The sequence below is a fragment of the Ambystoma mexicanum genome, chromosome 5p, assembly GCF_040938575.1.
Source record: "Ambystoma mexicanum isolate Mex_15411 chromosome 5p, UKY_AmexF1_1, whole genome shotgun sequence".
Lineage (NCBI taxonomy): Eukaryota > Metazoa > Chordata > Amphibia > Caudata > Ambystomatidae > Ambystoma > Ambystoma mexicanum.
This window is the reverse complement of record NC_090930.1, coordinates 1,284,061,905-1,284,088,073: the sequence shown is the minus strand read 5'-3', so window position 1 is coordinate 1,284,088,073 and position 26,169 is coordinate 1,284,061,905.

Genomic DNA, 26,169 nt, shown 5'->3' with positions numbered 1-26,169 from the left:
ACGTGTGGAAGCGGGCAGGCTATTTTGCAGTGACAGAACATAACACCACTAAATATGACGCGTCACCATTTAATAATTATAGAGCTAATGTATGGAAGGGACTGACGCGGCTATTTCCAGATCAATCTGACATTAGCGCCATAATGACTAGGAATATGGGGCCTAATGGGGACCCGGCTGCCTATATTCAAATCATTAAAGAATGTTGGCATTTGGAAACTAAAGACCATTGGGATAAAAATATACCAGTGTGTTATATTCTATGTCAGGGCCTACCTGAAGAAGTACAGAGACAGTTAATAAACATTGTGGGGATTGAAATGAGAGCATGGCCAGAGAAGCAATTAACTATCATACATCACTGTAGGTTAAAGCAAGATAAGGATCAAAAGAAAATAGAGGAAAGGCAAAAGGAAGAGGCAAATTGAGGAATAATGGGCAGGGAGGTGTCATGCTACAGCATGGCATGGGTGGTTATTTTGTAGGTAGAGGGGAGAGTAGTGTTTACCCCAGAGGAGGAAGAGGATTTGTTCACAGAGGGGGAGAATTTGGATTTGTTGGGGGACAGCCCCGTTTCGGAGGACCTGGGGACACTGGATCTGTATGTTGGACATGTGGGAAAGAAGGACAAATTTCACAAGTGTGTAGAAGTAGAGGAGCAATGCAGCAAGGTACAATGCAGTATGGGCCAATAGGGGGGTGGCATATCCAGCATCATATGGCACACCACAGCAAGACTATGGGTATTATGACTACACACAATATACACCAGATCAGACACAAGCACAGCTGGTGCTGCAAACCCAAGGGCCACAGATACAGCCACAGATAGCACCACAACATCCACAGCTGACATTGATACAACAACCACAGAGTGCAGTGCAATCACAACAAGCAGTGACACAGTGGGATACCAATATTCTGCCACAGACACCACAGATAGGAGGAATGAAAGCAGTTGGGGGAACCCTTTTACATGGACAGGACTGAACATGTAACCCCAATAAGACAGCCCACAGGGCAGATTTCCAATGTCAGGAACATTCATGGACACTCAAGGCTTTTATGGGGCTACAAATATGGTTCCTTTCACTGACAGTTTGCCTGCGACAGTAGGAGATCAAACAGTAGCTATCCCATTCCAGCATTCCAGGAAGACACCTGTTAACTTATTGGGAAGAGCATGGCTGTATACCCAGTGAATGTTCAGTGGTACCCAATACTGTCACGGTATTGCCTAATATACCTTCCACGCCCCACATTTCACAGTGATTTATCTGAAAAATGAATTTTTCAGTACACCCCGTCATGAAGATTTCCAGTATTTAACTGCATCCACCTATAGAGGCATAAGACTGGAACATTGTCGTCTCCCACAGGGGTACTGTGAATCCCCCATTGTGTTTAACAGGGTGTTTAAAATGGATTTGTGAAACATAAAAACTCCCAAAGCCTTCATACAATATGTAGATGACTTGCTTGTATGCAGCGACTGTCAGGAACAGTGCAGAAATGATTCAGTGCAGCTACTAAAATTGCTAGCTGAGAAAGGGTACAAAGTTGACAAACAGAAAATGCAATATTGTCAGGAAGAAGTACTTTAGGGAGGGTGAAACCTGAAAGAGCAGAGGCAATCAGTAGTACACCTCATCAAAACACAGTGAAGGAGTTGCAACAGTTCTTGGGATTATGCAATTATTGCAGAGTATGGCTATTTGAATTCAGCTCATACATCTGACCACTGTTAGAAGGGTTACAGGGAGCACAGAAAAAACAAGGATCCTATAAAATGGATGAGAGAAATTAACACAGCATTTGATGAACTAAAAAAGGCCATACGTAAAGCAGCTGTGTTAGGAATCCCTGATTACAAAGCAGAATTTTTTATTTACTCCCATTGCAATGGAGTAGTGATGATGACTGTCCTCAGAGAGAAGACTTCAATAGGACATAAACCTTTGGCATATTACAGCAGGTTGTTAGACCCAGTAATGGACTATCCCACTCTTTTGACTGCTTACTCTCTGTTTTTTCCTCCTTTCCTTCTCCCTTTTCCTATCTCCTCCCCTTACTTTCTTCTATGCACTTACTCCATCAGAATTGTCCCTGGACCTAGTAGGATAGCAACCTCGTCTGTCTCCTCCTCCCTCCCTTAATGGTTTTTCTTCCCCACCCCTCCTCCAGCACTATCTGAAATGTCGTCAGACCTAATTTGATAGTCGCTTGTTTTGTTCCTCCCCTACCTTTCTGCACCCCTCTACCTCACCTCTTGTTTTTTTTTCTGGCTCTACCAGAAATGTCGTCAGGCCTAGTACGGTAGTCGCCTGTCTGTTTCCATTTCCTTCCCTCACTCCCCCTCCCTTACTTATCTATGTTTTAGCTCTTGCACTATCTGAAATGTCGTCAGGCCGAGTACGATAGTTAATTTCACATCCTTACTGTTCATGGCCTATAAGAATGTCATTGTTTTTTCCCTTGTTCCCTCCCTTGCCTTGAAGCGCTTTGAAACACATTGTGTATAGGCGCTATATAAATAAACTATCATATCATATCATATCATATCATATCAATGAAAGGGCATTACCAATGTGAAAAAGCCTTGGCTGCAGTAGCATTCGCAGTTGAGAAATCTTCCACTGTGACAATGGGCTGCTCGGTAACATTATACGTGGAACATGCTATTTTTGCAATAATTGAGAAGCCTAAAAGCACATTGACAACATCAAGGTCCTCAGGATATAAGGTCCTGCTAACAAATCCATCTATTAATATTATTAGATGACATGTGGTAAATCCAGCAAAATACATAGCAGATTCAGTGCAGGAATATGATTATGTCCATGACTGCACAACATAAACAGATTATTATGATGATATACCTCGCGCCAAGGAGGTGGACTTAGAAAAAAAAGTAAAAGCATTTGTTGATGGCAGTTCAATAAAAGACACATATTCAGGAACACAAATGATGGGAGCTGCAGTAGTAAGAGAAAAAGAAAATGGAGAGTATGAGACTGTTGGACGCATAAGACTACCTGTACATTTTTCAGCACAAGCAGCAGACTTAGTGGCAATGATTTTGGCACTAGAGAGACATGAAGATGAGGAAGTTACGGTGTACATTGATTCTGCCTATCTGACATCCACGGAGCATTCTGGACTGTCAAGGTGGACAAGGAGGGGTTTCCTGTATACCAGCGGTACACCAGTGCAGCATGCTGCACTGTTACAAAAACTGATTTCTGCATCATCCAAACCATCAGAGGTCGTTGTGGTAAAATGCTTAGCACATACCAGAGGCTCAGATTTAATTTCCAGTGGAAATGCAGCAGCAGATACCGAGGTCAAACAAGCAGCGTATTTGCCAGATGTAGTGGAGGTACAAAAGTCCATGCAATCACATGCAAAAATTATGGCAGTGACTGAAAGTTACAATTTAATGCCAATAGCAGAGTTAATAGAGATACAATGTTGGCCATTAGCAGAAGAGCAGAAGTTGTGGGAGAAAAGAGGCTGTTCATTGTGCCCCATGGATCTTCTGTGGCAACAGGGAAACAAAGGAAAGAGTGTAATGCCACTAGAATTACCCACAGTAGCATTAGAACAGTTACACTACCCAGCACATACTTCCAAAGAGTGCATTGCAGTGCAGATTTCCAGTAAGTGGTTTGTGCCCAACCTGCATGAACATGTGACAAACTTGATCCTCAATTGTCTGAAATATACAGCGGGCCGTACACTTAGGACCCTGAGAGGAACAATACCCCGCCCAACTGGCCCATTCAGACAGCTGCATGGCCAAAACGTGCAGAGGATACAAATATGTAATTGTGGTGGTGTGCCCCTTCTACAGATGGATAGAAGCAGGACCATGCACCCACTCAGATGCCATGTCAGCAGCAAAATTCTTTGCACACAAAGTGTTCGCCCGATGGGGAGTGTGTGAGGTGCAGAGATCCAATAATGGACCTCATTTCGCAAATGGGCTCTTTGTAAAAATAACATCCTTGTTAGGCATTAGGCATAAACTCTGTTTGGCTTACCACCCACAAGTGAATTGTGTTGTGGAGTGCCTCAATGGCCTCCTGAAGACTGCATAGAATGATTGTGTGACACACTACATATGGACTGGATGTATTGCCTTCCGCTGGCTCTCTTAGCCCTACACAATCAGCCAGGCTCAAACCATCACCAGACTCATTATGAGTTGCTGACAGTTTGCAGGATGCATGTGCCCATTACCCCACCCACATGCACACAGACAGACGCCAAAAACACTGCGACTGTGTTAGAAAATGAGCTGCATGACTATTTGATGTCCATGACTAAATCGCTCTCTTTCATTTCTCGACAGGTAAAGGAATGGAAGGGAGGTATCACAAAAGGCACAGAAGAAGAACAGACATAATTGGACACTGCCACAGTTATTACACATCTCCAACTGTTCCCTGGGAACCTCGTGCTGTGCCACAACCATGTGCAAAAATGGCACCATCCAAGGTTCACGGGTCCCCATATTGTAACTTATTGTACCCCTACATCAGTAAAATTGCAGGACAAAAAGGCGTGGGTCCTCCTTACTGATGTTAAACCATACAAGAGTTCCGCCCCCTTCCCAAATACCAGGATCCAGAGGGAAAAGACAGCAAAAACTGACCCATGACAAGAGCTCAAGTGCATGCTGAGGAAGAAGATAGAAGGAATAAGAAACTTGAGAATAAAGGAGATATAAATCACGTTGCACCACTTGAGGAACACTAACACTGAACTATCACTGGAACAGTAAGAAAGTAGTTGATGTTGAGGACTTTTTGAATACATCACCAGCACAGCATTAAGGACCATTTTTCACAAGAATATATATCTATAACAGGCTATTTGTTCCACTCTTTTATCTTTACATTTTTATTGGGACTATTTTTTACACTATTTTTTCACAAGAGCATACATCTATAACAGACTATTTTTCCTACTTTTCTGAATGTACATTTTTTATTGGGACTATTTTTATCTTGCAAATTTTTATATTTGTATGTTTTTTATCAGCACTATTTTTATATTTTTTATATTTTTTAATGAACCATATAATATTGGAAGTGGTTTCAAAATCATGAATCAAATCTTTTATTATTGTCATTATATGTGGTTGTAAAATGTTTTAAAAAAGGTATATACAGCTCGCCTCACTTACCACTGAAAAATAATAACCTACTATTGCCCAATACTAAGTAATCTGTATGAATGTTTTTATATCCTTATGTTCCTAATATCTTCATAATACCCCAATCAATATGCCACAGGACACATCTACAGACAACAGACATTATGGCTATTGCGGTCCTTCTGTTTTCCTTTCTCTTTTGTTGTTTTTATTTCTTATTTTATCTCACACTGCATTTGATTGATCATGATAAGATAAATGTGTCCCTATGGCATAATGTTAGTGAAGAAGTAAAAAAACAAGTAGATTGCCAGTTAGAGCAGAAAATGGTATTCCACCCATTTGTCGAGAAATTAAGGGGTAGGAGAAGTATTGCAGATGATGAATATTACATGAGAAGGTTTTTTTGATGATTCCATAAATATTGAATGAAACTCATGGTATAGGTCAATGTAAAAGGTGGGGAGAGAAAGATAGATCAAGGGAACGCTGCTTTGTTTGCTCACTTATCCCCTATACCATGAGAGCCTCTCCAGTATTTATACCTCAAGATGTACCTGAGTACAGAGTACTCTTCTTGGTACATCTTGCAGTATGCCAGACCAGAGGACAATATCAGGAGCTATCGGCCATGATGAAGTATCTCACAGGATCATAATTCCCATACGTCGAGAACTATGTAAAAGAGGCAGGCATGATGGAGAGTATAAGAATGAAAAGCAAGGTGCTCAAGTACATACTATCAGTTCCAAAAAGAGGAGTTGTTAAGTAGTGGATCACCAAATATTAAGGTGTACAGATGCCCATTTTAATCTGATGCCTCATTGTGCCAACAGACCACAATTGCAAATAAAAGGGAAAGTATATTCTTCAGGAGGATGGGTTGATATAATAATGGGATGGAAGCAGAGGCAGTATGGACTGCACCAAAAGAAGTGATAAAAAATGCAGACAGAGTGTGACGTGACGAATGGAAAGAAACAGAATTTCTTTTAACATGGGTGGAAGATGAAGCCGGACCACTAACCATAACCAAACTACAAGCACTGACATTATGCTTTAGAAATAATGGTTCAGTAAAGCATGGTGATGATGCAGGGTGCAAACTAATTATAGATTGTATGAAAGTTGTCACAGCTGTACTAATGGACAATTACTGGGCCTACAGTACAAGAACTTATATGCAGCTTCCACCCAACTTGGGCGGCATTTGTACAATAGTGCTACTAAATTGCACCAGCATTAGTAATACCACAAAGTGAGGTTGACATTGGGACTTTTCCTTCAATGACACGCAACAGAAAGAAAAGATCACTAGGCCTAAAACGCACAACACAAACTAACTATTTTTCCAAAGAAGCCAATGCTGAATTTGATTAAATACCAGAGAGACATAAATGTTGTTCGGCAAAACAACAACATTCTTCATATCCTTTCTAATGCCTGGCCTGCAAACAGCAGCAAATACACACTGGATCCAGATAACTAGGTGGGAGGGAACTGTTACAAACTTTTTATGCCACAATAAAACGCTTCAATGCCATCAATGAGGAGTTAAGAGTGGTCAGATTGTTGACCCTCCAGTACAGGTATGTTCTCGTCCTCCTCACAGCCATGGAGGGAGGAGTGTGACAGAGGCCACATTCTCCTTGACAGAGCTGCATGATAAAATGGAGGAGGAAGTGGATGACATTGACTGTGATAACTGGTTCAGTTATCTATTCACCTGGATGCCCACGTGGCTGACAGATGCATTCAAATTCCTGTTCGCAATTTGGGTACTAGTCCTAATGGCTTTTTGCATCTTGAGAATAACAGTAAACCGATGTAAAAATACTGACAAGAAGGCACTCCAAATGACAGTAATGTTTACTGTGGCTGACACCATACATCAGTGCACTCACACTGATGATGAAGTTTACTGTCCCATGTACCCAGTGGGTCAGCCAGATAGTCAACCTGGAGCATTGTTTACATGCCAAAAAAATATACCCATAACTACAATGAGCACTGGATGAAATGTGACAACAATGGCGAGTTATGGCTTATGACATGCAGTCCAGCAGAATATGTAGCACAAAGAGGTAACTTGAGAGGAGTCACCAGAGCGTGGCTGCCCAAGGATGGCTGTAATATGATGAGACAAAATGAAGTAGTGGTTGATGACTTGACCAGAGGGGGGAATGTAGTGGGTCAATTATTGACTAGAGAGCATGTTCACGCTCTGCCCCCCTGCCCTCCTCAGAAGAAACTAAATTAAATGATAAGAAAGGACACATTTGAAACTGCACTTTAAAGTCTCCTAGAAATGCAGCTGGCACAAAGAATAGTTAGTTTCACCACACAAGTAGGGGACAGTTAAGGCATTAGCTTGCACAATTAGTGTGTTTTAAAATAGAATAAATTAGGTGACAGTAAGGCGTGTGCACAAGATAGGGTCTCACTACAAAAGTAGGGCTGGAAATTTTAAAGCAGATAAGGTTGCTGATACCCATAGGGAAAAGTATAATGTGACAGGCATGCATCAGGAACTCGGTAGATAGAAAACAAATGTGTCCTGCTGAGGAAAATAAAGTGGCAAGCAGCTGCCATTTTAAAACTGCACCAAACACAGCAGAGATATAAACACTGCAGCTTTAAGAGAGGATCCAGTTAAACACACCATTTGAAAAAATACATTTAATTCAGGAAAATGCTGTGGCAAGCTAGATGGTAGTTTCCTCAAAGGAATGCAAAGGCAAAAGACTCCATAGGGGAGGGTTACATGGTGGAACAGGATACCATTGTGTGCATCCAACTGTCAAGGTAAATCAGGTTGAGACAGCAGACCATTTGAAGTCGATGGGACAAACTGAACATCCCAGGAAGTTCATAAGTAGTTGGCTGATTAATGTCTCATCTATCGGCTAGGCATGACAGAGAAATGCGATGCAACTAAAAGGACAACAAATTGCTCCAATGAAATCTTAACAGGGTTCAAGTAGACTGACTCACAAAATAGTTATCCATAAATATGTCAAGAACAGGATGGCGCAATTACTGTTGCAAGAACAGGTCCTTGAGAAACTGGACAGGGAACACTGTCCTTCCATGAATTCAATGGCATCTCCAGCTTGTGCTTCGCATTGGGACTGGCTTTTACTCATTTTTCCTATTGCCGAGCAAGAGTATGCAGTAAGAAAAAGGAAAAGGAAAATCCTTACCATCAAACTTTGCAATCAAAGTGTCTGCCAATGTTTTTTCAAAGCAGTCTTCTGAGAGTTAATTACTTCAATTGGAGTTGTAATCCCACTAATGTTGTTATAAAAATGTCTTAGCAGGTCTTCCTTCAGCCACTCGATTGATAAGCACGCTGCCTGTCCTTCATTGACTAATTGTTAAAAACTTGCATTGGCAAACCCAAAAGATTTGGCTTGTGTATAAGTATTAGGCATTCACCAGGCACTGCTATTGGATGCCCAGGTACTTGCACCATTTTGCACCTACTCCCCATTAATGCCTAGTTAATGCCACTACAGATGTGCCTGACAAGGGCCTTTCGCATCGCCTACACACAAGCCCAAACTGTTAGCATTGCCAATGAAACTTTAAGTTTGGATTGGCACTCTCCATTTAGCCACATGTTCTTACAAATGGGGCCATGACTATCAGTGATTGGTGTACATATTGCTTAGATAAGAGAGAGACAGAGCTTCATTTAACATTGATCTGCCCCATGTATGATAACTTGAGGAGGTCATTGTTAGAACACAGATTTTTTTGAGCCAGGACACGTAACATATTAGTTATTATGGCTAATTGTAAAAGAGCAAATAATCACTCTCTGGTTTTTGCTGTATCCTCATATATTTATCGTGCATGGATTATTAGAACCCAATTAGTGTAAAATTATATTTAAGCAAATTCCTATTTGTGGGAATTGGTCTATTGACCTCTGGATTGACATTGTGTGGCCATAAAGTGTATTCTATTATATAAATCAAATGAGGACTGCAGATCTAGGTTTCTTAGTGCATAGGCACTTTTGCATATACTTGTTTTTAACTGAATGTTACCCTAATACTAAGTATTAACACTAATTCATTATTTTAGTAAACCCACTAATTTCCTATTTGTTAACAGCTTATAACAGGCATCATTTGTGTGTATTTTAATGCTTGCTTTGATTAATTGTATTATTGTCATGATGCCTACCCCCGGAGCACCAGGCCAGGCCCAGCACCCCCGGGAGCAGGTAAAAGCCCAGCGGCCCCTTATAGGGGCTCTTTGGACTCTGTCCTGGCGCCGTTGGCGCCAGGCTCATGTTGGACATCAGTCCTGGTGCCATAGGCGCCAGGCTCAAAAGGGAAGATGTTTTGTGCACTTACCTGATGTAGACCATGCTGCAAGATTCAGGCCTCCCTGAGACCTGAAAGGGACTATTTTTTCATTGGGACTATTTTGCCACTCGGCGTGGCCAGGGAAGGATACTTACCTGGAACTACTTTGGGGGCTATTTAAGCCACGCCCAGACAGTAGCTCACGCTTCGCGTTGTTCTGCATCCAAGCAGCTGAACGCTCACAGTGTCTGCTCCTGCATCTGGTCTCCAGCCACGCCCGCCTCGATCCTGGAACACCTGTAAGGAAAGAAGAGAAGAGAAAGGTGAAAACCAAGAATTTTATCAAACTTCTTACCTGCATCTGGAACCTTCATGCCAGCGTTCCTGAGAAAAGACTTTCATTTAAAAGCACTGCGTTGCTCACTGCAGCGCCGCGCTTCACTCAACTGTCCTCGGGAGTTCTTCTGGCTCCACCGCGACTGTCTGCACCGGTCGCCACATCTCTGCGCCTAGGAGAGAGAAGAAGAGACAAAAGGTGAGCAGAAGGAACATATGAGGAAAGCCTAATTTTCCGCCATAACACTTACCGGTCTTCTGTTGGTGGACCATTCCTCATTTCGGGTTGGCGCCGCTTCGTTGGCAGGCACCGCACCCCGGCCCCTATGGGGAAAGGACAAAAGACATTACTGGAGGAATATAAAGACATTAAGAGGGATCGCCCCCATCGCTAACTCACCTGAGTTTACCATCGGCAATTCAATCCCTCAACGCATCGCCTTCATTCTGCACCTGAAATAAAGGACAGATCACAGGTTAGGAAGGCAACAGAAAAGGAGGCTCTACACTTGAACTTTTGTAATCTTCATACTTACGGCGTTCCGCTCAGAAAAGTCAAGTGGATTTTGCCAGCGGCATTCTGAAAACCAGTGAAGTAACTGGACAAACACGTGCCCCTGCACCACAAGCAGGATGGAGAGTTCATCCTTTCAAACCATAAGGTGAGCTTCAACCGGGGATTTCGGAGGAAGTTCGAGAAGAACAAAGGGGGGAAGGGGGGAGCAAGCACACTATTCTGCAGACTGTTAATCCCCTTTCTCATCTGCAGAAGGATATTCATATGGGCCAGACAAGCAAGATTTGAGGGTCCTGTTCAGTCAGTGTTCCGAGTTCTGCGCATCATGCTCGAAGAGGCCACAGCAACCCAGACTAGACCAGTGCCTCCGTGGGAGTCAGGTGAGCGTTACAAAACGCAAAGCCTTCCTACAAATTCCCACCCAGGTGCTATGGAAACTTCTGAGACTGATCAGTTGGCCCAACTACTGGAGGAATTACGGGCCGAAGTACACGCCGCTCGTCAAGAGACTAATGCTCTCAGGAGGGAAGTGATTGTATCAAAGGAAAGAACTGATGACCTGGCTAGACAGTTTTTGCAAGGTCAAGCTGGACACACTCCTCTACCCGGTTCCGGGGGGAACCCCGCTCCTGTGGTTCCCAGTAACCCTGTGCAGATTAATCTACCTGGAAACATGCCGCTGGCCCCACCCGAACGCTTTGCTGGGGACCCCAAATGATTCGCCGTATTCATGAATCAGTGTCGTTTGCACTTCCTATGCAGACCTGGGGCCTTCCCTAATGACCAGACCAAGGTAGCCTTTGTATTGTCATATCTCAGCGGCTGTGCTGCCGAGTGGTCAGTTCCACTGGTTACTCAGGATGACCCGATTCTCCGTGATTTTCAAGGATTTCAAGCAAGCATGGAAAGGTTATTTGCTCGACACTCTCAGGGGCAGGCTCTGGATGACGAACTCCTATCCCTGCGACAGGGCAATCAGGACCTCCTATCCAACATTGCAACCTTTAATAGACTAATTGTGGAAACTGGGTGGCCAGAGGATAAAAGAATCACGTTATTTTATCGAGGTCTATGCGGAGAACTTAAAGATGTCCTGGCCCAAGTTTTAAATCCGCCCCAAGAATGCACAGAATATATAGACTTAGTGGTCCAATTGGATCACAGACTTCAAAACAGAAAAGCAGATCGGTCCAAGTTTGAGACCTGGGTGTTGGTCAAGACCCACGCTAACCCCAAGGGTGCTGATGTCTCTGAGCCTATGCAAATCGGAGGGGTTAAAGGACCTTTAACTCAAAAAGAACATGAAAGAAGACGGTAGATGCAATTATGTCTTTATTGTGGGTCCTCTGGACACTTTCTACGAGATTGCCCGGCAAAACCGCCCAAGAAGGTGGTAGGAGCTGCTGATAAAAACCATGAAGACTCTGTTTCGGGAAACGACCACGCCCAACAAGCTTAGGGGTCCGCTTGCCGAGCTTGAAAACGAACTCTCAGACCTCGCATTTCATTGTGCCAATGGTCCTCGTAGATCCGGAACAGCCTAAGCGGTTGCATGCAATAAAGGCATACATCGATAGTGGGGCTATAGGAAATTATGTGGATTGTGAATTGGTCTCTAGGATTAACCTCCCTCTGCGTCCTAAAACCAGCAAAGATGTCATCACCACAGTCTATGGAACCGAAATTGCCTCTGGACCGGTAACACATTCCACTGCTGATGTGACACTTATAGGTCCGGACGGCCATCGGGAGGCAGTTGTGTTTGATGTAATCAAGGCTCCACAGTTTCAGGTTATTCTCGGAATCCCTTGGTTAGAGACACATAATCCTCAAATTGATTGGCGAGCGAAGAGAATAACCTTCCCAGATTGTGCACAAACCTGCTACCCAGAAAATCTGAAGATTAGTCTAGCGTCTGTAACCTCTGTCTCCATGCAACTACCTCTGGAATACCAAGACTTTCAGGACGCCTTCCAAAAGGAACAGGCCAACACGTTACCTCCCCACAGATCGTACGATTGCCAAATCGATCTGGTGCCCTGTGCACATCCCCCTTGTAGCAGGATTTATACCCTTACTGAACCTGAGAATCTGCATTTGAGACAATATTTAGATCAATACCTAGCAAATGGTTTCATTCACCCGTCAAAGTCTCCGGCATCCTCAGCTTTGTTCTTTGTGCCCAAAAAAGAAGGCGACCTTAGAACTTGTATCGACTACCGCGCATTGAACCAGATAACTGTTAAAAACCGTTACCCTCTGCCTCTGATCCCTGAACTCCTTGACCAGGTGAAGGACACTTGCGCATACACCAAGTTAGATCTCCGGGGGGCTTATCATCTGGTGCGAGTAAAAGAAGGTGACGAATGGAAAACGGCCTTCCGTACAAAATATGGATTATTCGAATACCAGGTGATGCCTTTCGGGTTGTGCAACGCGCCTGCTGCTTTCCAATTCTTCATGAACGATGTCCTTTGGGAACTCATCGATGTTTGTGTTGTCTTATATCTCAATGACATTCTTGTGTACTCCTCTTCGGAATCTGATCACAGAAAGCATGTCAGGGCCGTCCTTGAGAAATTGCGCCAGCACAAACTGTTTGCAAAGCTGGAAAAGTGCGTTTTCCATACCACCGAGGTTGAGTTTCTTGGATTCATCCTGACACCTAAAGGGGTCCGAATGGACTCACGAAAAGTGGATGCCATCCTCAAATGACCATCACCTAGTTCGGTGAAAGGTGTCCAAAGCATGCTTGGTTTTGCTAATTTTTATCGCAGATTTATCCCGGAATTTTCACGTGTGGTACAACCCATCACTGCACTCTTGTGAAAAAATAAACGCTTCGAATGGACCGAGCAAGCCGAACAGGCCTTTCAGGAATTGAAAGCTAAATTCACGTCCGCACCTATTTTGAAGAACCCGCGTCCCGATCGCCCATATATAGTCGAAACCGACGCGTCCAGCCTAGCCATGGGAGCTGTCCTGTCTCAGAGAGACCCTGAAACCAACCAACTGCACCCCGTAGCATTTTGGTCCAGAAAGTTCTCGCCGCCTGAGGTAAATTATGCAATCACCGACAAGGAATTATTAGCCATTAAGTCCGCCTTTAAGGCTTGGCGGCATTATCTTCTTGGCGCCAGGCATACCATCACCGTGATCACTGATCACCGAAACTTACAATATTTAAAAACTGCCCAGGCTCAATCGTCACGTCAGCTCCGATGGGCTTTGTTCTTTGCTGAGTTCGATTTTGTAATCACTTACCGCCCCGGCTGTAAGAATGGCAAAGCAGACGCGCTATCTCGAATAGGAATGGGAGAAATAGACACAAACTCAGAACCTGTGCCGATAATTCCCGAACAAAGAATTTTGGGGATAACCTCTTTCCAAACCCTTGAAGACATTCAAGCACGGGTAAAACAACTCCTGGACTCTACAGCCTTGCAGGATTGGATCCAAAGGGGGGTCTTACTTTTCGGTCAACGATGGCCTACCTTACTTCCAAGGACGCTTATTTCTGCCAGAAAAGGAATTGCAAGAACTGGTTATTTCCCGTCATCATGATACCCTGATGGAAGGACATCCTGGCATTGCCAAAACTGAGGAAAAAAATTAAACGACAATTCTGGTGGCCTTCCTGGCGAAAGGATATTAAATCTTTTGTGATGTCCTGTGGAGTTTGCGCCCAAAACAAAGGCCAAAAGACAAAACCCACCGGTCTTCTTCATCCTTTAGACATTCCACCAGCACCTTGGCACACCTTGTCACTAGATTTTATCACTGACCTGCCCCCTTGTAATGGATACAATACTATTCTGGTTGTGGTGGATTTATTTTGCAATATGGCCCATTTTATTACGTTGAAAGGATTACCTTCAGCTTCTGTCCTAGCCAAGCAAACCCTCGAAAATATCATCCGTTTGCATGGATTCCCGTCCATAGTAGTCTCCGACCGGGGAAGCCAGTTTATTTCTCATTTTTGGAGAAAGTGTTGTCAACTGGCACAAATCGACGTAAGACTCTCAACCAGCCACCACCCACAGACCGATGGTCAGACAGAGAGAACGAACCAGACCCTTGAACAATACCTACGATGTATGTTGCACCAATCGGAGGGTAATTGGAAGGATATTTTATGGGTGGCCGAATATGCATACAATAACTCGGTACACTCTGGAACTGGACAAAGCCCCTTTTATACCCTATCTGGACATCACCCTCGTACTTCAGACCTGGACTCACCCCTGAGCCTTGAAATTCCCGCAGTGGACCATTTGCATTCCACGATAACTCAAGCCTTCAAGGATGCAACTGCACATTTGCAACAAGCGAAATGCAAATACAAAAAGAATGCGGATCTGCATCGGAGTGAGGCGCCTCCATACCAAATAGGGGATCAACTATGGTTGGCTACCAAACACTTATTGCTCAAGGGACCTCGAACATTTAATCCAAGGTATTTGGGCCCTTGCTCGATCAAAGCTATAATTAACCCAGTGGCAGTGAAGCTCGATCTACCAGCTAACATGCGGATTCACCCCGTTTTTCATGTGTCACTTTTGAAACCAGTGCAACCAGGAACCAGATTAATAAAGCCACCAGAACCAATCCAGATAGATGGGGAGCCTGAATTCGAGGTGAAGAACATTTTGGATTCTAAGATCTCAAAATCAAAACTTTTCTATCTGATTGGAAAGGGTACGGGCCTCAGGAAAGGTCTTGAGAACCCAGCGACCACGTACATGCACCTCGGCTGGTAAAAAGGTTCCATCGGAATTTCCCAAACAAACCGAAACCTACAGAGGGAACGACCTTGGGAGGGGCCTTGGGGGGGAGTGCTGTCATGATGCCTACCCCCGGAGCACCAGGCCAGGCCCAGCACCCCCAGGAGCAGGCATCATGCCCCCGGGTAAAAGCCCAGCGGCCCCTTATAGGGGCTCTTTGGACTCTGTCCTGGCGCCGTTGGTGCCAGGCTCATTTTGGACATCAGTCCTGGCGCCATAGGTGCCAGGCTCATAAAGGAAGGTGTTTTGTGCACTTACCTGATGCAGACCATGCTGCAAGATTCAGGCCTCCCTGAGACCTGAAAGGAACTATTTTTTCATTGGGACTATTTTGCCACTCGGGCGTGGCCAGGGAAGGATAATTACCTGGAACTACTTTGGTGGCTATTTAAGCCACGCCCAGACAGTAGCTCACGATTTGCGTTGTTCTGCATCCAAGCAGCTGAACGCTCACCGTGTCTGCTCCTGCATCTGGTCTCCAACCACGCCCGCCTCGATCCTGGAACACCTGTAAGGATGGAACAGAAGAGAAAGGTGAAAACCAAGAATTTTATCAAACTTCTTACCTGCATCCGGAACCTTCACGCCAGCGTTCCTGAGAAAAGACTTTCATTTAAAAGCACAGCGTTGCTCACTGCAGCGCTGTGCTTCACTCACCTGTCCTCGGGAGTTCTTCTGGCTCCACCGCGACTGTCTGCACCGGTCGCCACATCTCTGCGCCTAGGGGAGAGAAGAAGAGACAAAAGGTGAGCAGAAGGAACATATGAGGAAAACCTAATTTTCTGCCATAACACTTACCGGTCTTCTGTTGGTGGACCATTCCTCATTTCGGGTCGGCGCCGCTTCGTTGGCAGGTACCGCACCCCTGCCCCTATGGGGAAAGGACAAAAGACATTACTGGAGGAATATAAAGACATTAAGAGGGATCGCCCCCATCGCTAACTCACCTGAGTTTACCATCGGCAATTCAATCCCTCAACGCATCGCCTTCATTCTGCACCTGAAATAAAGGACAGATCACAGGTTAGGAAGGCAACAGAAAAGGAGGCTCTACACTTGAACTTTTGTAATCTTCATACTTAAGGCGTTCCGCTCGGAAAAGTCAAGTGGATTTTGCCAGCGCCATTCTGAAAACCAGTGAAGTAACTGGACAAACACGTGCCCCTGCACCAGAAGCAGGATGGAGAGTTCATCCTTTCAAACCATAAGGTGAGCTTCAACCGGGGATTTCGGAGGAAGTCAGAGAAGAACGAAGAGGGGGGAGCAAGCACTCTATTCTGCAGACTGTTAATCCCCTTTCTCATCTGCAGAAGGATATTCCTACGGGCCAGACAAGCAAGATTTGAGGGTCCTGTTCAGTCAGTGTTCCGAGTTCTGCGCATCACGCTCAAAGAGGCCACAGCAACCCAGACTAGACCAGCGCCTCTGTGGGAGTCAGGTGAGCGTTACAGTTATGCGAAATGTATTGCTGTAATCTGAATGTTGCATTAGATTTTACTCCACATCCACTTCTATGTATTTTATATTTTATTTGCACACATCACTGTTCATCTTAACATTTTAATGTGCCCTCTACCTTAAATGGCTAATACCAAAATAAAGTATTTGGTTTCATTTTTTGAAACAGAAATGCAGGATGCAACAAACTATCAGAGATGTTGTTATTTCACTCAGCATTTTACATTTTAACAAGTTAAATTAAAGTTAAAAGTCTTTCTTGCTAAATCCAAGGCTATGGGATTATTTGGAGAACATGTATGATGCATGGTGAACAGATGGTTTAGGACTACCAGATTCATCCCTTCACTGGTCCTGCCACCAAGAATTTCATTTGGATTGTATCAAAGATCATCCTATTTTAGCTGCTGGTAGTATGATCTTATATTCTACTAGCAGAAGTACCCTTTCTCCGAACGAGTTCTGTAGAGAGACATGATAAAACTGATCATGTAGGTCTCTGTTCTGATTCGCTTATCGCTTGATGTGTTTTGCAACCTGAAGCAAACTGCACTGAGAATGGGCATCTGTGGCTGGTGTGATACCCTGGAGCAGACATTGGGGGAGGCGAGAGTTGGTGTGTTGCTACTTATTGGGAACTTCTGTGCTCGCTCCCCAACTGTCGCCTCACCCTGGTGTGGTGCAGTTTTTTGCAGTACATTGTGGTGCAAATAACTTGGAAACTGTGCATCCTAGTGCCTGGACCTCGAGTTTTGTTCCTATTGTCGTGACTGGTTCTTCTATGACCACATTTATGTTTCGCTGATTTCAGGCAACCATTTCATGTGTGAAGGTGCTGAAATACAGGTAAATAGGTGGGGTGTCCAAATATCATGTAGCTAGTAATATACGGAGGGTCCTAACAGGTAAGTATGCAAAACTTGGTGCAGAATGGTGTAACAGTTTAGAATTGTATAAGGAACAATGCTTCGCCAAGCCACAAACCCACAAACAAATGTAGACTGAAATCCGGGGAATAAAATGGGGTTCCAAATCTCACGTAGCCAGTAATGTCTGGAGGGTCATAACAGGTTACTATGCAAAATGTGGTGCATATTGGTGAAACACTGCAGAATTGTAGATGGAACCACGCTTCGCCAAGCAAAAAACATATTTTGACTTGTCCTGAAATCTGGGGAACAGGGTGGGTTGTCGAAATGTCATGTCACCAGTAATGTCTGGAGGGTCCTAACAGGTAACTATGCAAATTTGGAGCAGATTGGTGAAACGGTGTGAAATTTTATAAGGAACAACCATCACAAAGCCACAAACCCACAAATGTTGACGTTTGCTGAAATCCGGGGAAACAGGTGGGGTGTCCGAATGTCGTGTAGCTCGTAATGTCCGGAGCTTCCTAAGAGGTAACTAAGCAAAATCTGGTGCAAATTGGTGAAACGGTATGAAATCGTATAAGGGACAACTTGTTGCATCAAATCCTGCCACAAACTCATTTTTACTTTTATATATAAAGTTTTCTAAAAGAAGGGCTGTTTGAACCATGAAGATCCTGAAGGAAATATGTCGGAGTAACAGGGCCAAGGATATATCCTGGGGTGTTCATGTCATCAAAAAATTGTTCCTGCTTGTGCATTTTCTAATTTAATTGTATTGGAAATGCCAATTCATCTTGAAATTGTACGCATCACACTACTAGAACATAGGTCAATTTCGAAGGCACGTGAAGAAATTGTAAAAATCTTAAATAAATGCTATGCGTGTAATACCGGGCCGTCAACACTATTTGGCATGGAGTCATTTTGTTAAACATTCAGGGCCTGTTTTACAAAAGACTTTTTCAATGTCAAAATCCCATTGAAAAAGGCTCTGCAAAGGATGCCCCAACTGTCTAGTATGAGGCTTGTTGTAATATTTTAGATCTAAATTCATCTGTCAGACCTTGGAAGGGCAAGGATGAGGACTTGTATGTCCTGGTTATAATGATCAAACAGAAACCTTGACACATTTCTTATTTTTCCCAGCATATAATTAACTAATATCAGTTTTTGTGAAACCACTTATATCTGATGCTAATACATGGCACTGCCCCTCTGTTTTGCATTTTCTTTTATGCCTAGCTTTGCTGTGTTGTGTCTGGTCTTTAAAATCGTATGTTGAACTGGTTATGAAAATTAGGAACAGTGAGCAAGTTCAAGCTCAAAGACTGCGTCCATAAATGGTTTAGGCTTCCTGCTATTTGCTGCCTTGCCCAACTACTGGGATAGGTCTTTCTTTTCCCATTGTGTACAAACATTAGAAGAACAAACATGAAGACCTATTTAATTAAGTATAGAGTAAGAATGCTAAATGAGGCGACTTTACTGTGCGACAGACCACACCTATGGATGTCATTGTTCCAGTATCAAACATTCCTTATAGATCATGATTCGTTTGGGATAAGGCGAAATAAACGTTTAGTGACATGTAAAGTATTCTATGATCCCAGGGGGTTGTAACATCAATTTTACTTTCAAATTTTACTTTCAAACAGAATCTCGGGTTATGATGGATTGTATTGCTTAAATACAGAGATTATTTATAACAAGAGCTTCTAAAGACATGCCCTTTTGGACTCTTAACAAATAATTGCTTTGATTGCTTCTCATTAGTTCCATGAATTAGTTGCATGATTTTCTATTATCAATATGTTATAAGTGAACCTATATTTATGTCTAAAACAAAGGGGGGGTCTGGGAATCTCTCTACCAGCACGAACACAGCCCAATGACCTGTTCTTGGGTGAATAACCCCTGGGAGAGACTCTACCAAGTCTTTAGCTCACTGTCCCTTTCACAGAGAAGAAATTTCCCCGCATATCAGCCTTTGTCCTGCCCACGGGCAGTCCAGCGCCGAAATGCTAGGCAATTCTCCTCTGAACAAGAATACCATCAGTAACCCCATAAACGTGTTTCAACCTTGTTGGGCATCATCATTGAGGTGAAACTGTTGCCTCTCTAAGAACAGTGAGCAAGGGGTCCACGTCTGGATCGCCCTGTTAACTTAGGGTGAAACCCAAAGTTAATTTATTCAAAACAAAGGGGGGTCTGGGAATCTCTCTACCAGCACATATTTATGTCTATACATGTATTTTATTGTTTTCCCACACAATGTTTTTGATTCATCTTTGCGTCTGCTTTTCTGGTGTCCTATTTTAAATAAAATGTGATAAAGAAATTAAGAATCCCAATTCTTGACCAGGAATAATCAACACTAGCCTCTTGCATGAGACCTGATGTTACCAACTCAAACTAGCAAAGAATATCACCCCAGAGCTCGTTATTTAGTAGTCAGCATTGCTAATCAGAGCTCTCATTTTGCCACATCATGACTACATGAACACTATTTATGTCTGCCTTTCCCAATGTCTCATCTACAAAACCCCACAAATGGAACCTGTATGATGGTATTTCTTATCTAAATGCATGATAATGTCTTCTCTATCCTCAAGCAATTACACTGGTATTCTGCTTTGTCTGCCAAGTCGAAAATCCTTTGCATGAACCACAGAGTATTCCATGAAAAGGGCCTACATCCTAGAGCACTGAATCAAGCATTACATACTGTCTAGTAACAACAGCCCTCAGAATCATGTCTTCTTCAACTTGTGAATTTACAGAAATTTTAAACAGGAGGCTACAGCTTAAAAATGATGGAATATGCTATACATACATACATAGATACAGGGAGGAACAATGCTCTTCTGATCACTAAAGACCGTCCAATAGATAAGAAATTGAAAATGACAGGAAGGAGTGGACTTCTTACAATGGGGTGAATGCAAGTGACCTTCTGACCAGATTGCAGGTTGTGGGGTAGAGTAAATGGAACAGTCGCCTGGGACAATACATGGGTGGACATACACAGATTAAGGATAACCAATATTAGACACTAGGTGTAGGTAGGCAGTACAGCCAACATAGTTAGGGTTGTGACCATGATGGATGAAGTTCTAGAGTGGAGGCAGTGGGAAGTGAGGGACAGAAGCAGGGTAGACGTGAGAGGAAAATGTTAGTTAGAAGGCAGATGTGAGGTAGGTTAATAGGGTAAGTCGAAGGTGCGGAGGTACGATTTTAGTTTGATCATGAATTAATTAATGTGGACGGTTTATCGAATGTCAGAGGGAAGAGAATTCCATGCAAGTGGGGCAAGAAGAGAGAAAGAGTGGAAGCAAGAGGAAGCACAGGGAGGCAAGGTGCCACAAGAGTAGTCAAGGAGGCAGAACAGAGATTACAAGAAGGCTTGTGGAATTGGATAGATGAGGATACGTATGGTGGTACCTTTCTGTGGAAAGATTTGTGAACCAGGAGCAAAAAATTAAATCTGGCCCTGTTTTGCATTGTCAGCCATCCACCCTGTGGATTGTATGAGGAGGTAGGTGTGAAGTGAGTGAGTTCAAAGAGAGTCCTGTTAGCAAAGTCAATGATCTTGTCGAAAGGACAGAAAGCATAGTTGGGGGGACCAAAGAAAATTCTAGCACAGTAGTCTGGTTTAGAGAATGCAAAAGTGGTTAAGAGATGTTTGGCCATGTTGAAAGGACGAAGGTGTCTGATTTTCCTAATTTTTAGAAGGTCAAGGTGAGCTGTTATTACAGTCTTGAAGAAGAAAGTAGAGAGGGTGTGGAAAGGGCCATAGACGCCACAGAGGTTCTAGCTGAAGAAGAGTAGCAGGGAGTGTCAGGGGGGAACTGGATAGGAAGGGGAGTAGATGAGAGTATTTAGCAGGGAAGAAGATCACCTCTGGTATGGTTGAGTTCAACATCAGAGAATGTAAAGCCATCCAATATTTAATGGGAGAGACAATTTGAAATGTTGATAGAGAGATCAGAGGAGAGTTCAGGAAAAGAGAATAAGATTTGGGTGCCGTCTGCAAAGAGTTGGTGTGAGATACAAAGGAGGAGATTAGTGCCCCAAGAAAATAGTCTAAAAAGGAGAGGACTCAGGACAGAGCCGTGTGGAAAACCAACAGTTAGAGGAGTGAGTTCAGAGGTGGTTTTGCTCCAGAAGACAGATAATTGGCACAGTGCCAGGTAGGATTCAATCTAGGCAAGGGCTTTGTGGATCCCAAGAAGAAAGAGTATTAAGGAGATCAGAGTGATTGACAGTGTCAAAGGCACCAGACACATCAAGGAGAATTAAGATAGGGGATAGGTTGGAGTGCTTAGCAGCGTAGATGAAGTTGGAGACATACATGAGAGGAGTTTCTGTGGAGTGACAGGAGTAGAAACCTGCTTGTAGTGGGTCTTGAAGGTTGTGGATGTCTAAGAAATTGGTAAGACAGTTGAACACAGCCCTTTCAAGCACTTTGAACTAGTTCAGGAGAGGCACAGGGCAGAAGTTATCCGAAACTTACACTAACCAGCAATTATGTAAAGAAAACCTTCCTTCATCTTTGAGACTTCTAAATACTGTTTGTTCACCATACATCACTAAAATAATAGTCTCATGGCACCCCCCTCTTTTTCTACACCTCTTGTTCCATCCTCTTCACACTGGGCATTGTCTGTTTCATGGCATAGCAAATATCCGAAAATGCAAACAAATGATCACTTTTGTGTGTTTTGCTGTTGCAGGAATGTGTAAGGACAGCTTTAGACTAGAATAGCATTACGTTACATTAAATACTTTTGGCATCAATCACTTAAAAACTTCTGACGAAATGTCTTTCAACTTTCATGTTTTATAAAGACTATCCAAACAGGGTCCTAAAGACGAGAAAGATTAAGTGATCAAATAGATTCAGAAGCTGCCAAAATGCTAATGTATTTGAAATCCAAAAATATCTCTCAAAATAAAATGGTTTACTATGCAGTTGTATCACTTGTTACTACGGGCAATTATAAATATAAGTCCTCTAATTGGATGATGCAGCTGCTAGAATTAGAATGGGCTTAGCTTAGAATATAGCAGTCAAGGCAACCCCTTTTCCAAAACATCCGAGAGCAGTTTTGTGCCACACTCTTACAAGTAAAACGTTTGAATTATATGAATGAAAATTTTGAATTTCAAATCACGGGAACTGGTATATATTGCAATATAGGCACACTAACATCGAACATTAAAAATGGAATGTTAAAATAATTGTGAAAATGATTTAATGTAATTATTTTCGTAAATATAATATCTCAGCCTATCCTCACTCTGCTTTCTTCTTCGCTTCTCTGTTTTATTTGTTTAGCTAAATTAGGGTAAAGTCCCCTTTTTCCTCACCTAACTCAATATTGAACAATTCACAAAAATACATTCCCAGGCTGGATTACATGTCAAATTCAACTTTCCTCTGAATACTGCATTTTGGGATGCTCAATAATGGGCTTTCCATCTTTTCATTAGACATGTATATATTCCATTCGTTCTATTAGTTGAAATAACGTGTTTAATGAATTTCAGCATGCCATAGAGACAAAGTGGTGTTTAGATCTGAGTTTTCCGAATTTGTATTGAGCAAAAGTACTTGATACTGAAAGAAGACTTTTAATGCAACAAAGCCATTCGTTAGTCTTCTGGCAGTTCAGCGTTCATCCAAATCCTCTCTAGCCATCAGATGCAGAGAAAGGTTCTGATGCGAAGCTGAAAAGAAGAAATAATGGCTGGGTCACTGGGAGGGAGGGAGGGAGGGGGGCAGGCAGAGCTGGCAGGAAAGATGTGCAGGCTGCCTGTCGTTTCCATATGTGTCTTTGTGTGGGGCCTTTGCCGCAAGTCAGGGCATGTCAACTTCATCACAGCCATTTCTCTGTTTTTTGTATCTGTGTGGCCTGTCATTGCCTGTTAGGCAGTATAGAAGTCTTGTGTTTTATGTGACATGATGATGCTTTGGGGAAAAAAAATGAATAAAGATCTATCTAAATGCACAGCACACACATGCCAAATACCCGAGCTTCACAGTGTCTAGAGGCAGCGCACTAGCTTGCATGAACATAGAAGGACTTGTTTAGGAAATAGCAGAGATACCCTGTGTTGCAAACATATTGTGGTCACATATAGGGTAGCTGCTGCCTTTGAAAGCACTTAAATATAATAGATGCGCGCAAAATACTGGCAAACCTATGTATTTGCAATATACCAAGAATAATGCTGCACCTAACATTATATATTTCCACATTCCTTGCTATTTCATGATCATGACCATAACATATATCGTTTTCGCTATTGGCCTGTCATCTTCATCCCAACCAAAACAAAGGTCAAGAATAATACATTGGTTCAGGTCAGTAACATTTATACTACCAGGTGTCCTGCAGTATCTGTACAAAAGGTCTGTAAAAAAAAGTCTCCTGACATTCCAGGAGTACCATCGCTAATCACGTGTAATAAGAATATGACATCAATAGAACCACTGTGATAGTTTATTACAGCTGTCTGGGGGTCACACATGGTGCTGCTTGTGCCAGCATGGAACATAATTGCATCTGCCACTGGAATTTGTCATTAAATTGTGGCTGGCTTTTCAGATACATTCTTCTAAATCATCTTGTCTGACAACTTAAGTCTTTAAAGTAACTGTTAATTGATAGGGTGCTCATTTTGTGCCCTGCTAGTATTTAACACAGGAGAGCAATAATATATTGGCACATCATTTTTAAAACCACAAAACAGCGTTTCAATGCACTGCATTAAACAGTTGTTAATACTTTTTTTGCAACAAATTTGAAGCCGTTTCTTTTCAACCGATCCTATTCAACATTGACTTTATGTATCAACAACTTAAAGATCTCTTGCATTAGAGTAAGTGAAAGAACAATCATTAACGGATGACGGCTCAACCAAACTACCCTTGCAGACCTAAAAAGGATATTGCAAGTCACCAAGGAGGTCCAGGACAACATAAAGGAATTCAGGCTCCGGATTCCTGCTTAAAACATAGCAGTGGAGGTACTATAGCCAAAATATTCTACACATATCGTCTAATGACTCAGTACTGCCTTTCTAACCTTTTCTTGCAGATATTTTCAAGCTGTTCATGACTTCTCCTTTTCCAGAACTTTTCACATCCTAGGCAGATTACAGTGGGTATTGCTGTATCATTAAAGGTCGAACGTTGGCCAGGCTCGATGATTTGAAGAAATCACGTTCTTCTTGCAAAAGGCCCCGTGTGCGGTTCTCCTGCAGTGGCGCCCAGCGTGAAGGGTTCCGTGCCCTCACGCTTTGACCTCTACGCTACCGCGCTTCACACGCCAGAGCGCAGAAGTTTGCTGTTGGCAGTGAGCGCCTCATGAAAAGCTTCTGCCGTGAAATGGCCTGATACTTAGCCACATATTTATATTTAAATTCAGACATGTTCCCACCCCCGTTACTTAGACAGCACACCCTTTAATTTTACAGCAAACAAAAAAGATATTTCGAATATTCTAATGCATTGGAAGAATAGTCTTTTAATTGCTCTCCATTAATTCGTGTTTCTGTGACAGCACCGCGGTGCTGCAGCGACTGTATCCTGTTTACCCACACATTTATTTAAGAGGGCGGACAGGTTATTAAGCACCCCTGTGGCGTGTTGTCACCACTGGGAATCGTATCAGGAGAACCTGGTAATAGTGTCTTATTATTTTGAACCTGTGGGTTGGTCTGAAGGGGAGTGGGGGCGGTGCTGGGACTCCATCCACTAAGGGCGGCGGGATGAGCTTGTCACAGACATGTGATAGGAATGTCTCCCACTGTCGGGAATTAGCATAGGGAGCACACAACAACGCATCCCATTCTCCTCGCTCCAGGCCTTATTTTTCCTGCCTGTATTTATTTGACTCCTTTAGATTTTTTTTGTATTTCTCTAATAACTTGAAATATGGCATGGCGGTTGTGCCAATAAAAATACATTTTATTCGAAGCAAATGCGTTATAAGGTGGTGATTTCGTTTATTTTTTTTATTTTTTATTACACAGTCTCAACACAAGGACACCCTTAAATTAACAAGCATGGTTCTTCAGAAATATGTTTGAAAAGTGTCTGAAGGAAAGTCGGCACATGATGTACTCTACACAATCTTTAGGTCGTCGGGGCGATTTTTAGAGCCAACAACGTCATCTGTAAAAGTTCAGGTTTACATTCCAAGGTGTTTTCACAAAAAATAAAATATGCATGGGACAAATCGTGGTGGCAACAATCCCTTACAGTTTCAGAAACCATTGGGCCATATTCAATTGAAAGTGAACATAATATACGTGCTTAACACTTTAAGTGCCAAGGACAAGTATGCTCGTCCTTTTTGCATAGACTTGCATAATAGCCTGGCACTAGCATAACACAATAACAAAAATACAACAAAAAAAAACAAAAAACATGTCATCCCAGTAACAGTCGTGCTTTACATCACATTATTAGTGATACCTTTTCCCAGAAGTGCACTTATAACAACAACTGCTTGAAACCATTGCCAACACATTCTAAGATTGCAACAACCTCATTAAATAGGCAATTATTTCGGTTCTACGAGATTGCAATGATACATTTTGCAGAGATAAATGCAGGGGATCACTGGACTTCCGGATAAGTGCATTAATGGAGATGTGGTCTCTGCTAGTCAAATTCCGATGAGATGTTGGGACGCTGCAAGCATTTGATTAA